Below are 17516 nucleotides of genomic sequence, written 5' to 3' on the forward strand. Positions count from 1 at the left end.
TCTCTACTTCGAACATCATCAGTTATTTTGCTCCCCAAATGGCAAAACTCATTTACTAGTTTAAGCATCTCATTTCCTAATCTAATTCCCTCAGCATCACCCGATTTAATTCGACTACATTCCATTATCCTCGTTTCGCTTTTGTTGATGTTCATCGTATATCCTCCTTTCAAGAAGACACTGTCCATTCCGTTCAACTGCTCTTCCAGGTCCTTTGCCGTCTCTGATAGAATTACAGTATCATCGGCGAACCTCAGAGTTTTCATATCTTCTCCATGGATTTTAATTCCTACTCCAAATTTTTGTTTTGTTTCCTTTACTGCTTGCTCAATATGCAGATTGAATAACATCGGGGATAGGGTACAACCCTGTTTCACTCCCTTCCCAACCACTGCTTCCCTTTCATGCCACTCGACTCTTATAACTGCCATCTGGTTTCTGCACAAATTGTAAATAGTCTTTCGCTCCCTGTATTTTACCCCTGCCACCTTCAGATTTTGAAAGAGAGTAGTCCAGTCAACATTGTCAAAAGCTTTCTCTAAGCCTACAAATGCTAGAAACGTAGTTTTGCCTTTCCTTAATCTATTTTCTAAGATAAGTCGTAGGGTCAGTATTGCCTCACGTGTTCCAACATATCTACGGAATCCAAACTGATCTTCCCCGAGGTCTGCTTCTACCAGTCTTTCCATTCCATTGTAAAGAATTCGTGTTAGTATTTTGCAGCTGTGACTTATTAAACTGATAGTCCGGTAATTTTCACATCTGTCAACACCTGCTTTCTTTGGGATTGGAATTATTATATTCTTCTTGAATATAAGTTCGATAATGTTCATGTCAGAGGACCGTTCTGGCCAGGGAAGACGCTGCAGTTCAGTTGCGTGCTCCTCATACCTGGCTGTGTGAATGGGTGCATTATAGTCCTGAAATATGGCATCATAGTTGGAGGATACCATTTGAATCCAGGGGTGCACCTGATCAATTAAAATGTTCACATAGTCGCTGGCTGTAACGCGGCCTTTGAGAGCAATGATGGAACCAACAGAATACCATGAAATGGACGCATACGTCACCACACTTCCACCTCCATGCTTAACCGTTGGAATCAAGCAATCAGGATTGTAGGCTTCTTTTTTCGTTCTCCAAACGTAAACCCGGCCCGATGTTGGAAATAATGAAACCGCTGACTCGTCGGGCCATATGAAGTGTTTCCACTGATAAGCTGTCCAGGATTTACGCTCGTAACATCATGCTTTATGCTTCCAGAATGAGATTTTCACCCTGCAGCGGAGTGTGCGCTGATATGAAACTTCCTAGCAGATTAAAACTGTGTGCTGGACCGCGACTCGAAATCGGGACCTTTGCCTTTCGCGGTCAAGTGGTCTACCAACTGAGCTACCCAAGCACGACTCACGCCCCGTCCTCACAGCTTTACTTCTGCCAGTGTCTCGTTTCCTACCTTCCAAACTTTACAGAAGCTCTCCTGCGAACCTTGCACGTTCCGGCATACCGGGCCCCCACAATCTGCCGTCTTGGAAACTCTGTCAGGTCTTCCATTGCTCGTCGATCTCGGCCTCTGGATGTGAATACTAAGTGTGTACTACTCGTAATTACTCTCCACTCAACCGCGCGGGGTAGCCGTGCAGTCTAAGGCGTCTTGCCACGGTCCGCACAGCTTCCCTCGTCGGAGGTCCGAGTCCTCCCTTGGGCATGGGTATGTGTCTTATCCTTAGCGTAAGTTAGTTTAAGGTAGATTAAGTAGAGTGTAAGCCTAGGGACCGATGATCAAAAACGGTTCAAATGGCTCTGAGCACTATGGGACTTAACTTCTGAGGTCATCAGTCCCCTAGAACTTAGAACTACTTAAACCTAACTAACCTAAATACATCACACACCCATGCCCGAGGCAGGATTCGAACCTGCGACCGTAGCGGTCGCGCGGTTCCAGACTGTAGCGCCTAGAACCGCTCGGCCACTCCCGCCGGCAGGGACCGATGACCTCAGCAGTTTGATCCCACAGAACATACCACAAATTTCCACTCTCCAATCATGCCTAGTGCGTACTGAACACACACGGTCCAGCGGCTGCGTTGCTGACCGTCAAACACAACCACCCAACTTCTATCACCACATTATTCTGCCTATCCCTTGTATGTCAACACATTAACAAAACTCAAGACTCGCTTCCGGTGACTTTGACGCCGCAGCCAGCCAGGAGATGTTTTGCTGCAACACGATAACGCTCGGCCCCATTCAAGTCTGAGGACTTCTGAACACATCGCAAAACTGGGTTGAACAGTGTCACCCCATCCTCCCTACAGCCCTGACAGCCTCCTCGGAATATCACTTGTTTGGACCATTAAAGAACGCCATTGGTGGAAGATATTTCGAGGACGATGTGGAGGTGATTCACAGTGAAGCACTGGCTCCGCCACCAGGACAAGGATCGGTGGCGACAGGGCATACAAGCCCTTGTTCCGCGCTGTAGGAAGGCTATAGAATGTGATGTAGAGTACGTGGAAAAATAGATGTGTAGATAAAACACAATTCTTTCGTGTGTCTAATTCTCATTACGTTCAATAACGAACTGTTGAAGAAAAAAATGCGGTGCATTACTTTCTGGGCAACATTTGCAACCCTCTAGTCTTAGGTCACTCATGAACAGCGAATGCGAAAACAGAGCGGACGACTTGAAAAGATAGTCTCGTGACATTCGAGTCACCTGCATATCAGTTGTTTTGATGCTGCACTCCTTTTTATACTCTGCTAACCTCTTCATCTTTACGTAACTGGAAATGGGCGTTTGGCGCCATTGGCCGGGAGGCCCCTTGCCGGGCAGGTCCGGCCGCCTTGGTGTAGGTCTTGTTACATTTGGCGCCACATTGGGCGACCTGCGCGCCGGATGGGGATGAAATGATGATGAAGACAACACAACACCCAGTCCCAGAACAGAGAAGATCTCCGTCCCAGCCGGGAGTCGAATCTGGGCCCGTAGGACGGCAATCCATCACGCTGACCACTCAGCTATCGGGGCGGACTTTGCGTAACTAATAAATCCAACGTTCTGAAGTGTATTGAATACTCTATTCTTTGTGTGCCACCACTATTTGTTTCCCTCTTCATTCCTCCTTCCAGAGCCAAATTAATTATTCGTGGATGCTGCAGCAGATGTTCCACTAACCTGTCTCTGCTTGTGACCCGAGTATTCCATAGACTACGTTTTCACCTGATATTTTTAGTGCTTCATCATATCGTACTTTATTTTTCCTTTCAATTTATAGCAGTGTTAGATAGCAGCATAATCAATTCACAGTAAAACAGACAAACACCGTCCGAACAGGCCGTGAATGTCCAACGGTATCAACCGGCCGCCGCGTCATCTTCACGCTAAGGCGTCACCGGATGCGGATATGGAGGGGCATGTGGTCAGCACACCGCTCTCCCAGCCGTTGTCAGTTTACGTGACGGGTGCCGCTGTTTCTCAATTAAGTAGCTCCTCAATTAGCCTCGCAAGGGCTGAGTGCACCCCGCTTACCATAAGCACTCGGCAGACCCGGATGGTGACCCATCAAAATGCTAGCCAAGCCCGAAAATGCTTAACTTCGGTGATCTGACCGGAAACGAGGTTGCCACTGTGACAAGGCCGTTGGCCTAATTCACATACACTGCATGAGGAAAAAAAGGAAGCATCCAGAAAGGTAGAAGGAAATAAAACTGAAACATTACAGCTGGCAGGGTATCTCTTGTTATTCCAGCTATTACAAAATCGAATCAAATTTACAAAGAACTTACCAATATGAACCCAGTTATCAGTATGACGCTGCACCATTACTGGCCTGGATTAATGCCTGATTCGGTGTCATAAAGCCGTTGTATCATCTTTTGAGGCAGCCTGACCCACAGTAGTTGGAACCGACTTGTGATATCCTGGACGCTGGCAATGGGACAGAGTTGATGCCCTGGAGGGTCATATACATCTGTTGGGGACAGATCTGGGGCTCTTTCTGTTGACAGGTAAATATAGACAGTTCATCTAAATAAGTGCGATGTGTGAATGAGCAGTGTCCGGTTAAAAAATGGCACCACAATACTGTCACGTTAAAATACAAGATGTCTGTGACCAATTGTTGTGCTGTCAGAGTTTCCTGGATCACTACCAGTCATGACCTGGAGTTATATCAGATGTCTCCTCACTGGTGTCGAAGAGAAATACGGACCCCACAACGAACTTGTGACGTCACACTAGTTGTCTTTCCCGATTTACACCTGCAACGTCCAGCCCCATCCGGGCCCAGGTGAGAAATCAGTATGCGACTGAAAGGATACCCTCTATAGTCCTCAACTTCGTCATGCGTTATCGACAGCTTGACTGTTTTTAACTGTATAACTACGAAGCAATTAATCGGTGCGAAATAGTAACTCGCTCCCTGCCAGAGATGGATGCTGCAGGCCGTAAGACCTGTACTATCATTTGTTGTGACGCACGTTACAGGGCCTGCACATCTTGTTGGCCTCCACTCCTCACACCGTGAAACGTTTGCCGCTCCGAAACATTGGAAGAATGGGAACTCTTCCCAGATGGCCGCCGTGCTCGCCGACAATGGTTCAAATGTTGAAATGCGCGTCAGTTCCTAAAGGACCAAACTGCCTAGGTCATCGGTCCCTAGACTTACACACATACCCGAGGGAGGACTCGAACCTCCGACGGGGAGAGTCGCGCGCACCGTAACATGGCGCCTCAAACCGCGCGTCCACTCCGTGCGACCGCCGTCAATGGTCATCCAGGGTAATGCAGAAGCGCGATTCGTCGCTGAACACAATGCAACGCTGTTCATCAGTAGTCGTCGCTCCCCCGTCAGAGTATCACTCTAGACGCAGCCGTTTGTGTTGTATTAAGCGCAGCCTACGCGCGAAAGGGTAGTTCCGTAGTATGGCTTTTGCTAGTCTCTGATCAATGTTGTGAGATGACAGAATGTTGCAATGAGTGCATTACTTGTTCTTGGACGGCAGGAGAACATGTGAAGGGGTTACGACGTGCTTCGTACACAATACGAGATAGTCCCATGTGGTGGTTAGACTGACGAAGAGCAAGCGGGTAGCTTCGAGTGGTAAGGTGGCAGACCTTAAAAAAGCACAGTTTTTAGCTAGGATATTTACATAAACAACTTCAGTAACCTAATTGGCCCTCTGCAGAATAACAAAACTTCTCAACACAGAGTTTCTTAAAACAATGAAATCAGATCTCATCATTTACTAAATAAATAGAACGACATTTACTTAGTTCATTTGTTCGATAATGTTTGTGATATTAACAAACAGCTAAGGCCTTCGAATGACTAGTTCCACTGATTAAATAACTCTTACTTCGGCACAATTACAGAAATATAATTCGGTTAATACTTTAGTGAAACAGACGGATCTCTGAAATAATTAGGTCCACAGGCGCTGGCGTAAGCGTTAAGCCAGGTAACAAGATAACACGTTCGTTCTTATGGAGTCAACTGAAGCCTTCAAATAGTAAGAACAATCTTTACATTAGTCAGAATAACAAGTGATGCACGCCTGTAAAAAACACACACACACACACACACACACACACACACAAAGAGAGAGAGAGAGAGAGAGAGAGAGAGAGAGAGAGAGAGAATTAAAAGGAGCATGGAGCATCTAAACCGTTAAAACACCAATCTAGACAACTTGTAACATTTGGATATGGAAAAAACACGGGAGTTGCCAATTATACTTGGTTAAACAACACATCGCTTAAAATGCCAGATATCCTCTAAAAACATATAAAAGGTTACAGCAAAATATGAATGAAATGTAGAAGTGGCTAAGTGCCACTAAAACAATGTCCTGCTTTGGCACTGCTGAATTATCACAGTAACTTAGAAAAAAATCAATGGTTATTAAAGGCCCCGAGATGAGGAAAAGTTGAAAACGTTAAACTCGCTACTGAAACGTTAGCAACTGTCTCAGAGAAAGATAAACTTATATAGTCATCACTCAAATAACATTTAAATGATACTGATATAAACATAGTTAAGATATTAACCATGGCAAGCAGAAAAGGTAAATTTTCCATGCCAATTTTCGGTTTAGTAGGGCAATGTATCACGCGAAGTTTCAGCAACTAAGGTCTATTGACTGTTCTAGACACCGTCAACTGCAGCTGATGGTGCTGTTCTGAAGATAGCCTAAGACTAGGCCGAAACCGCTCAATTTACTAAAAATAACCATCGCGTTGTAGACTGCTTTTTCACTGATTTTAGATACCAAAGTACTGTGATGGGTACTGTCGCTGCGTGGGCGTTCAGTTCTGCACCCTGCAACTTGTCTCAGGAGCTATCATAGCCAGGGTCGCGCCACGTAATCGTTGACCTTGTGCTTCTTCCCTGCCCCCTTACCATCCCTTGATCTACAAATGGAGGTAGCCGGTTGAGTTCAGCTTGCAGCCGGTCTGAGAGCAAACTACGGCAAACATCTCGCTCTGGGAACCAGAGCACGCAGCGCCCTGTTAAGAAGTCGCTGTTTTGCGGAGAAGCTGGCGCGATGAGGGAAGAGGCGGAGACAGCGGAGGAAACTTCCTTATCTACAAGACGGGGGCGGAGGCGGGCGCCGCCAGGGACAAGGCGGGGGAGGCAGAGGCGGTTGGGCCAGCGGCGCTATCACGTCTCAGGATCGGCGCAAACAAGTTGTACAGCAAGTGCTTCCATAAGCTGTGCTACGGCGCAACGGCTTCATTCTGGGAGCTTACGGCGTTCTTGGCCACATTTCCGAGTCATAGGCCTGACGAAAGGCACAAGCGCAGTAATGTACATTAAAAAAAAAATACAGGTCCTTTCCAAAAGATTCATCCGCTTTCCCAAGACTACACTATTGGATGAAAAGCATTCAGACACCTATTTGTAGACGTTAATATGGGGTATGTCAACCGTTTATCTTTATGACGTCTTCTGCTGGGGTCACTTTCAATGAGGTTTTTGAATGCCTGTAGACGAATGGCAGATAATTCTTCCTCCACAGCCTAAATAATAATGTTGAATGAAAAATACACGCTCTATCTAATCGCGAAACCGTTGGGTTTAGGTCGGGACTGTGGGCAGACCGCACCATTTCAAGAATGTAATTGTCAACGAACCTGAAGCCTGGTTGGTAGGTACTCAGAGAGCGCACAGGATACGGTTACAACTGTGGATGGGGCCCTAAACAGTTACTGTGAGTTGCACAACCAAACACACAACTTTATTTTTCTAAGAACCACTTATTTAGAGATTGCTTTAAAAGATCATAATTAGACAATACGGCTGAAGGCCTAGTTAAGGAAAACTTGAGATGCTTTCTGGGCTGATGGCCCGAAACCACATCAAAAACAAGAATGGCTTAAGGCCTGGCTTAGAAATCAAAAGCAATTAAAAATAGAAGGTAACTGTTTTTAAAAAACAACAACAACAACATGCAATTGAAAACAATTAGCGGCTGAAGGCCTATACTATACGCCTGAAGGACAACTATAATTAAACCACATTAATAAACAATTTTTTTTTAATGGTTCAAATGGCTCTGAGCACTATGGGACTTAACATCTGAAGTCATCAGTCCCCTAGAACACAGAACTACTTAAACCTAACTAACCTAAGAACATCACACGCATCCATGCCCGAGGCAGGATTCGAACCTGCGACCGTAGCGGTCGCGCGGTTCCAGACTGAAGCGCCTAGAACCGCTCGGCCACACCGGCCGGCTTTTTTTCTAACCAAGACATTTCTTTCTAAACTTACAACAGAACAGTCGAAAGCCTAATTAATGAAATATTAACTTATTGCACGGCTGAAGGCCCCAAACAAATTTGAAACAGCGGCTGAAGGCCTGAACACCTACTCAGACAAACAATTTAAAATAAACCCCTTCCTTTTTATAAAAAATTATCCTTTAATGTACACACAGCGCTGAAGGCCTTATTAAGAGGGGTTCACGCAAAGCCTCGGCTGAAGGCCACACATAACAGATCGAACAAGTAACGGCTTAGGGCCTGGATTACAAACTATTTCAGACAGAACATTTTAAGGAAAAATATTTTTTTTAAATAAAATCAATCTTCAAAGTTTAATTTAACACGGCTGAAATGTAAAATTTAGAAAGAACCCAATTAATACACAGACACAGGCCTCACACAATACTTCCAGCTAAAATGAAAATCACAGTCAAAAAACAAACAGAACAAGTGGTGCTCAAAAGTATTCCAAGGGTCGGCCTGAGAAGGTACCTCAAACGTAAGGCGAGGTGAGGCAGGCAGCCAAGAGTTGAAGTTAAGTAATCGGATGGCACCCCAAACTAGGGAAGGCCCAAGGAACGACTAACAATTTAACCAATTCTCTTCCATCCGACCAATGGCACAGTGATGGAAAATATTGGCCAAGGACGAGGATACGAACAGCACTATGTCTTCAGAAATTGGTGTCTAAAAAGGGAACAATAACCGCTCTAAGCAAAATATGAACCAAACAACTTAAAAGGCTGTCTAACTACACGCCGTACCAGACAGCATCAACACGACGCGGAAAGGCACACTGCCGGGAAACTACACTAACGACCAGGGCAGCTAAATGGGGCGTTAACGGCCACACAACAGTCAATTTAATAATTAATCACAATATAGGAAGACGGCTGCGAGATTTCGCCGACTCCAACACATCATACGTTGCTGCTAGCTCGATGGGCCCAGGGAGCAACAACCCGCAAATGAACGAAGAGTTGTCACAATAGTTGAGGTTTCATAATGACTTTTCTGGAGACTAGAAATCTACTCTGTAGGAATCAGCATGGGTTTCGAAAAAGACGGTCATGTGAAACCCAGCTCGCGCTATTCGTCCACGAGACTCAGAGGGCCATAGACACGGGTTCACGGGTAGATGCCGTGTTTCTTGAGTTCCGCAAGGCGTTCAATACAGTTCCCCACAGTCGTTTAATGAACAAAGTAAGAGCATATGGACTATCAGACCAATTGTGTGATTGGATTGAAGAGTTCCTAGACAACAGAACGCAGCATGTCATTCTCAATGGAGAGAAGTCTTCCGAAGTAAGAGTGATTTCAGGTGTGCCGCATGGGAGTGTCGTAGGAAGCGTTGCTATTCACAATATACATAAATGACCTTGTGGATGACATCGGAAGTTCACTGAGGCTTTTTGCGGATGATGCTGTGGTATATCGAGAGGTTGTAACATTGGAAAACTGTACTGAACTGCTGGGGGATCTGCAGCGAATTGACGCATGGTGCAGGGAATGGCAATTGAATCTCAATGCAGACAAGTGAAATGTGCTGCGAATACACAGAAAGAAAGATACCTTATCATTTAGCTACAATATAGCAGGTCAGCAACTGGAAGCAGTTAATTCCATAAATTATCTGGGAGTAGGCATCAGGAGTGATTTAAAATGGAATGATCATATAAAGTTGATCGTCGGTAAAGCGGATGCCAGACTGAGATTCATTGGAAGAATCCTAAGGAAATGCAATCCGAAAACAAAGGAAGTAGGTTAGAGTCGCTTGTTCGCCCACTGCTTGAATACTGCTCAGAAGTGTGGATCCGTACCAGATAGGGTTGATAGAAGAGACAGAGAAGATCCAACAGAGAGCAGCACGCTTCTTTACAGGATCATTTAGCAATCGCGAAAGCGTTACGGAGATGACAGATAAACTCCAGTGGAAGACTCTGCAGGAGAGACGCTCAGTAGCTCGGTATGGGCTTTCGTTGAAGTTTCGAGAACATACCTTCACCGAAGAGTCAAGCAGTATATTGCTCCCTCCTACGTATATCTCGCGAAGAGACCATGATGATAAAACCAGAGAGATTATAGCCCACACAGAAACATACCGACAATCCTTCTTTCCACGAACAATACGAGACTGGAATAGAAGGGAGAACCGATAGAGGTACTCAAGGTACCCTCCGCCACACACCGTCAGGTGGCTTGCGGAGTATGAATGTAGATGTAGATGTAGATAACAGGTTAACTGATAACTCGACTTCAGCGTCGAGATTCGGAGCCCTCGCAGCTAGTACCTCACGATGCGTCAGCGCGTGCACGCCGCCAACGGTCCCGGCCTAGCTACGCGCCGCGTAGACTGCCTCGCTGCTCCATCCCAACCGACTGACCACCACCACCCAGAAATACTAGCGGTCACACCAAAGACAGTATGACACTACTAGTATCGATAAGCGCTGCTGCTGCTGCCACTCGAGGAGACAAGCCAGCAACTTCGTTACACCAGTAAGTAAGGAAGAAACAAGACGCTACTCGATGTGACAAAATGCCAAAGAACAAACGGCATGAACGCGAGCCGCACACGGCTCAAAACCATTGCATCACAGATACTGCAATGTCATGTTAATACAACAATCAACGTCCCCTAAGTGTTCCCCTACCGTACACAGTGCGCAATGCTGAAAAATGTGGCCGGCCAGAGTGGCCGAGCGGTTGTAGGCGCTTCAGCCTGGAACCGCGCGACCGCTTCGGCCGCAGGTTCGAATCCTGCCTCGGGCATGGATGTGTGTGATGTCCTTAGGTTAGTTAGGCTTAAGTAGTTCTATGTCTAGGGGACTGATGACCACAGATGTAAAGTCCCATAGTGCTCAGAGCCATTTGAACCATTTGTGTTCATATTCTTCCACATCTATCCTGTACTTAAGCATAATAAGAGGACGAGACTGTCCCCACGAAAAATACCCTACACCGTAACACCACCTACTGTGTATTTACCGAGTGGGGTAGCGCAATGGTTAGCACTCTGGACTCGTATTCGGGACGGCGACGGTTCAAACCCGCGTCTGGCCATCCTGATTTACATTTTCCGTGATTTCCCTAAATCGCTTACAGTAAATGCTGGATAATGTATTCAGAGGGGCATGGCTGCTTTCCTTCTCCATTCTTCCTTAATCCGAGCTTGTGCTCTGTCTCTAATGACCCCATTATACACGGCACGTTAAACACTAATCTCCTCCTCCCTCCCTCCTCCGTGCTTCGCAAGTTGGCACCACACATGATGGCAGGTAACATTCCCCAGGCATTCGCCAAAAGGCAAACCCTTCCATCGGGCTGCGTCGGGTTATAGCCTGATTCATCACTCGAAATCAAGTTTACACTCATCCACCGTCGACCGGCGTCGCTCTTTAGATCACCTCAAGCGTCGCTTAGCACTTATTACAGAAATGCTCGGTCATTCTACTCCCTACGAACAGTCGTTGTGCTAGATGATGCGCTGGTACCACTCTGGAACTTACGAGAGATTTCTTCCGCAGATTTATTACGATTTTTCTTACAACCGCCATTCGCCGTGCTCCAAGATCCCTCTCCGCAAGTATAGATGTGCCTTGCTTACAACCTTGTGGTTGTTACTTCGCGCTCTACTTCACAGTCGCGTCTTCAGCAGTCGAAATGGACAATTTTGGAAGTCTCTCATGGATTTGCTACTCGTTATTTGTGACTAGGTGTGACGGAGGTCTCCTGTCCGACCCATTCCTGTGTTACTATTGTTCAACTGACGACACCATACTCTCGCCTCCTTTTATACGGGCGTGTCATCTGGTAGCCAGTCCCGCATACCATACTGGTGTTCGGCTACTCTGGATCAGATAGCGTATATCTTCTTCATGAATGAAGATAAAACCTTAGATAAATTTTGAAAAGCACCGACACTAAAATTGTCTCTTGATGCCCCGTTCTAAGTTACCAGTACGAGTGATAACCGGTAGGGATATCACTGGGGCAGCTAGCTTACTCCTTCGCCCACCACAAAATGTGGTCGACTCGAAACGGCGATCACACACCAACATAGGTCGTTTTAGATTTCAGAAAGTGCCATTCAGTGTGACGAATTTTTGTCGAGTACGACACAAACTCCTGCAGCTCGACGTGTTCGACGATGCCAGCAGAGATATCAAGACCTCGGTTGATTAAAGAGGAAGAAATCCACAGATCGTACCCGTGCACTAATTGAAGTCGCAGAGCGCGTGGTTCACACAAATATACTCGTCTTGTCAGCCTAGAGTTAACTATTTCTTGTGCGTCTGTCTGCCGAGATTTGTGGCGACATTTGTGTCAAACCATACAGAGTTTTACTTTTCAACAGAACAGAGAACCAGAAGATAGGGTCAGATGCCGGTTCGCCCAGAAACAAACACAGCCTTCCAGCACAAGCTGACAACGCTAACACTTGGCAACCTAAAATACAGGGTGTTACAAAAAGGTACGGCCAAACTTTCAGGAAACATTCCTCACACTCAAAGAAAGAAAATATGTTATGTGGACATGTGTCGGGAAACGCTTACTTTCCACGTTAGAGCTCATTTTATTACTCCTCTTCAAATCACATTTATCATGGAATGGAAACACACAGCAACAGAACGTACCAGCGTGACTTCAAACACTTTGTTACAGGAAATGTTCAAAATGTCCTCCGTTAGCGAGGATACATGCATCCACCCTCTGTCGCATGGAATCCCTGATGTTCTGATGCAGCCCTGGAGAATGGTGTATTGTATCACAGCCGTCTCTACATTTGGTACCGGGGTTGCGTAGACAAGAGCTTTCAAATGCCCCCATAAATGGAAGTCAAGAGGGTTGAGGTCAGGAGAGCGTGGAGGCCATGGAATTTGTCCGCCTCTACCAATCCATCGGTCACCGAATCTGTTGTTGAGAAGCGTACGAACACTTCGACTGAAATGTGCAGGAGCTCCATCGTGCATGAACCGCATGGTGTGTCGTGCTTGTAAAGGCACATGTTCTAGAAGCACAGGTAGAGTATCCCGTATGAAATCATGATAACGTGCTTCATTGAGCGTAGGTGGAAGAACATGGGGCCCAATCAAGACATCACCAACAATGCCTGCCAAAACGTTCACAGAAAATCTGTGTTGATGAAGTGATTGCACAACTGCGTGCGGGTTCTCGTCAGCCCACACATGTTGATTGTGAAAATTTACAAGCTGATCACGTTGGAATGAAGCCTCATCCGTAAAGAGAACATTTGCACTAAAATGAGGATTGACACATTGTTGGATGAACCATGCGCAGAAGTGTACCCGTGGAGGCCAATCAGCTGCTGATAGTGCCTGCACACGCTGTACATGGTACGGAAACAACTGGTTCTCCCGTAGCACTCTCCATACAGTGACGTGATCAACGTTCCCTTGTACAGCAGCAACTTCTCTGACGCTGACATTAGGGTTATCGTCAACTGCACGAAGAATTGCCTCGTCCATTGCAAGTGTCCTCGCGTTCTAGGTCTTTCCCAGTCGCGAGTCATAGGCTGGAATGTTCCGTGCTCCCTACGACGCCAATCAATTGCTTCGAACGTCTTCCTGTCGGGACACCTTCGTTCTGGAAATCTGTCTCGATACAAACGTACCGCGCCACGGCTATTACCCCGAGCTAATCCATACATCAAATGGACATCTGCCAACTCCACATTTGTAAACATTGCACTGACTGCAAAACCACGTTCGTAATGAACACTAACCTGTTGATGCTACGTACTGATGAGCTTGATGCTAGTACTGTAGAGCAATGAGTCGCATGTCAACACAAGCACCGAAGTCAATACTACCTTCCTTCAATTGGGCCAACTGGCGGTGAATCGAGGAAGTGCAGTACATACTGACGAAACTAAAATGAGCTCTAACATGGAAATTAAGCGTTTCCGGACACATGTCCACATAACATCTTTTCTTTATTTATGTGTGAGGAATGTTTCCTAAAAGTTTGCCCGTACCTTTTTGTAACACCCTGAATATTAAGATAAAGCATTACACACGATGACTGCAGATGCATGTCTGCTACCTATGAGAGAACTGCTGCTTCTGTCTGAAGAGTTACGGTTTAGAGGCAGTATTAAGTAATCAACCGTGAGCCAAGAGTCGCTTTGACTAGCACTATATTTGACTGAAGATCAGATTAAAAACTAATGTAAGCGGTGGTCCTCGCAGAATGGCAGTCTTTTTACAATCACGATTCATATACTGCTTGAACTCAGTCGGTGGCATTCAAACATGAAAACAGCTACTGAATACAAAACTGAAAATATATTTTGCTGATCCATGTGATTTACTTTCATAAAGACGCAGTAAGGTTAGCTCTGGCAATACAATGTTTCTGTGATGTATGTTTATGAGGTAACTTATGACTTAGTGAGGCTATATTAATTAAAACATAACGTTTTAGTTGTATTCCATTACCTGTACCTAGATCCGTTGACACCCAGTGACGTCTCCAATAAAATAAGCACTCTAATCAGCGATGATCTTTGAAAACCACTACATATAACAGATTAGCGAACAAAGCAGTCTCCAGCAAAGTCTATTATATCTCTTCTATTAGCCTTCCAGTATTATCTGGTGTACTCAACAGCCAGAACTGTACATGAAAACTGGATACACTCACGGATATCCACATGAGTAAATGTATTTATGTTGCGTGCAATCGAAATGTAAATGAAACATGACGTATATTTAAGTTAGGGGTCCGACTTTCCCGTGTGCAGGAGATACCCAGTTATACACACAATTTATTTATTATGCACGATAGACAGTGATTCTATTATTAAAAGTATAGACAAACGTTAAGATACGAAGAAAAAAACATTCGTAATTACAGTCAGTTAGTTTTCAGTTTTCAGGAAATAATTCTCTATTAGCTTTTAAATGTCATTAAAAATCCTGAAACTACTACCAAAGAAATATCAATTGCACAAGTAATACGAATGTAGAGTTATACTTTTTGGTTCCCGATGACAGGAATTTCTGAGTGGGATTATCTCCCTCCTCAATTCCTGTGTACATCTTGGAGTTACTCAACTGTCGCAGTAAGAAGACATCACATGCTGTGGTTAACACAGTGGACTGTTGTTACGGATAAGAGTTCTGTAGAGTTACCCACATCCATATTTTCGAAGGATCCCTAAATTACTTCAGACGGCTGCCTGGACGGTTCTTTCAATAAATCCAAGTCCAATCGCTACCAACGACGACAGCTGCCTGTCTCTAGGGATGTAAACTGAAGAGCCAAAGAAACTGGTACACCTGCCTAATATCGTGTAGGGTCCCCTTGAGCACGCAGAAGTGCCGCAACACGACGTGGCACGGACTCGACTAATGTCTGAAGTAGTGCTGGAGAGAACTGACACTATGAAACATGGAGGGCTGTCCTTAAATCCGTAAGAGTACGAGAAGGTGGAGATCTCTACTGAACAGCACGTTGCATGACATCTCAGATATGCTCAATAATGTTCATGTCTGGGGAGTATGGTTGACACTGGAAGTGTTTAAACTGAGAATAGTGTTTCCGAAGGAATTCTGTAGCAATTCTGCTGGAATTTCCCAAGTCCGTCGGAATGCACAATGGACGTGAATGGATGCAGGTGATCAGACAGGATGCTTACTTACGTGTCACCTGTCAGAGTCGTATCTAGACGTATCAGGGGTCATATATCACTCCAATTGCACACACCCCACACCATTACAGAGCCTCCACGTCCGTCTGCTCGATACAATTTGAAACAAGACTCGACGGACCACGCAACATGTTTCCAGGCAGTGTCGGCGTTGACGGTCCCAGGCGAGGCGTAAAGCTTTGTGTTGTGCATCATCAAGGGTACACTAGTGGGCCCTCGGCTTCGAAAGCCCATATTGATGATGTTTCGTTGAATGTTTCGCACGCTGACATTTGTTAATGGCCCAGCATTGAAATCTGCAGCAATTTTGGGAAAGGTTGCACCTCTCTCACGTTGAACGATTCTCTTCAGTCGTCGTTGGTCCCGTTCTTGCAGGTTCGTTTTGCGGCCGGAGTGATGTCGGAGATCCGATGTTTTACCGGATTCCTCATATTCACGGTACACTCGTGAAATGGTCGTACGGGAAAATCCCCACTTCATCACTACCTCGGAGATGCTGCGTCCCATCGCTCGTACACCGACTAATACACCACGCTCAAGCTTACTTAAATCTTGATAACCTGCCATTGTAGCACCAGTAACCGATCTAACAACTGCGCTAGACACTTGTGTTATATAGGCATTGCCGACCACAACGCCGTCATCTGCCTGTTTACATATCTCTGAACTCGAATACGCTTGCCTATACCAGTTCCTCTGCAGCTTCAGTGTAGATGTCAATCGGAAGCGAACACTTGCCCTCCTTATCAGGAATAACATTATTCTAATTTTGCATCCTGCCATTTCTCTGAGAAGCACCACAGAAAAATATATTTTGTAGGTAACAAAGATACAGTTGTTCACATCTCTTTCTGTTCAGTGGCTGGTTTAGTGCTATTTTCTAGCCATTCTTTCCAAATTTATTTCACCGGTTTAAGCATTGACAGTAGTGTTGCTCTTCTATGGTATTTTCAGATTTCATTTGTTACCTTTTCGTTTACTGGTACTTTAAAACTCTACGTTGGATCCAGAATAGTTCTTATTTCTTGTTTCTTGGTGTACTTTAGGTTTCCTAAACTGAAATATAATCTTTCTTAGTTCCCCTCAGTTTAAGTAATTTATTAACATATTTTGCTACAACATTGGAATTTTCAGTATTTTTTTTTTTTTTTTTTTTTTTTTTGGTACCAACACTATCTTCTTCGTTTCTAAAACTTACATTATGTGACTGACATCTCCTTACTTTCCTGTTAAAAAGGTGGTATAAGATACTACTTCTGTTTTACTTCTAAATTTTGATCAGTTAAATGTTGTAATTCTGTTAACTCTGCTTGTTTCCTTTTTAATATTGCTATGGTTTTGAAGCTCTCTTTTTATTACACTATCATATTCCTTATGCCTTTCGCCTTCCGATTTCCGTTCTGCCACATTTCGTTGTACATCCTCGCTGTTTTCTGTTTCTTTCCACTCAGATCGCTGCGCGGGTTAGCTCCTCTTTCATTTCACAGCCTTTCCTAAATCCATTTTCCCAATCTGTTGATTATCCTGCGTTGTTTTCTTTGAGTTTTCATCTTTTAGGAAATTGATTTTCGTTTACTTTGCGCGATAAAGCTTACCTGTGTTGCTAAAAGGCAACGACCTTTTCCTAAGTTTGCTCCTTTCCAATCTCTTATATTCGTTATATCTCTATAATACGCTCATTTACCGACAAATGAATTATCTATTTTTGAGTCATGTTATTAGGGCCGGCCGAAGTGGCCGTGCGGTTAAAGGCGCTGCAGTCTGGAACCGCAAGACCGCTACGGTCGCAGGTTCGAATCCTGCCTCGGGCATGGATGTTTGTGATGTCCTTAGGTTAGTTAGGTTTAACTAGTTCTAAGTTCTAGGGGACTAATGACCTCAGCAGTTGAGTCCCATAGTGCTCAGAGCCATTTGAACCATTTTTGTTATTAGGTAATGCCAAAGTTTTTGGTTCTATGTATTTTTAAACTGTGCTCTCAATCTTTTCACTTAGTTACTATTTGTATTATAAAATTGTCTTTTATAATGTTCAGATTGCACTGTACTTTATCCATCTGTACGGACAGCTGA

Source organism: Schistocerca americana, chromosome 5, assembly GCF_021461395.2.
Source record: "Schistocerca americana isolate TAMUIC-IGC-003095 chromosome 5, iqSchAmer2.1, whole genome shotgun sequence".
Classification (NCBI taxonomy): Eukaryota; Metazoa; Arthropoda; class Insecta; order Orthoptera; family Acrididae; genus Schistocerca; species Schistocerca americana.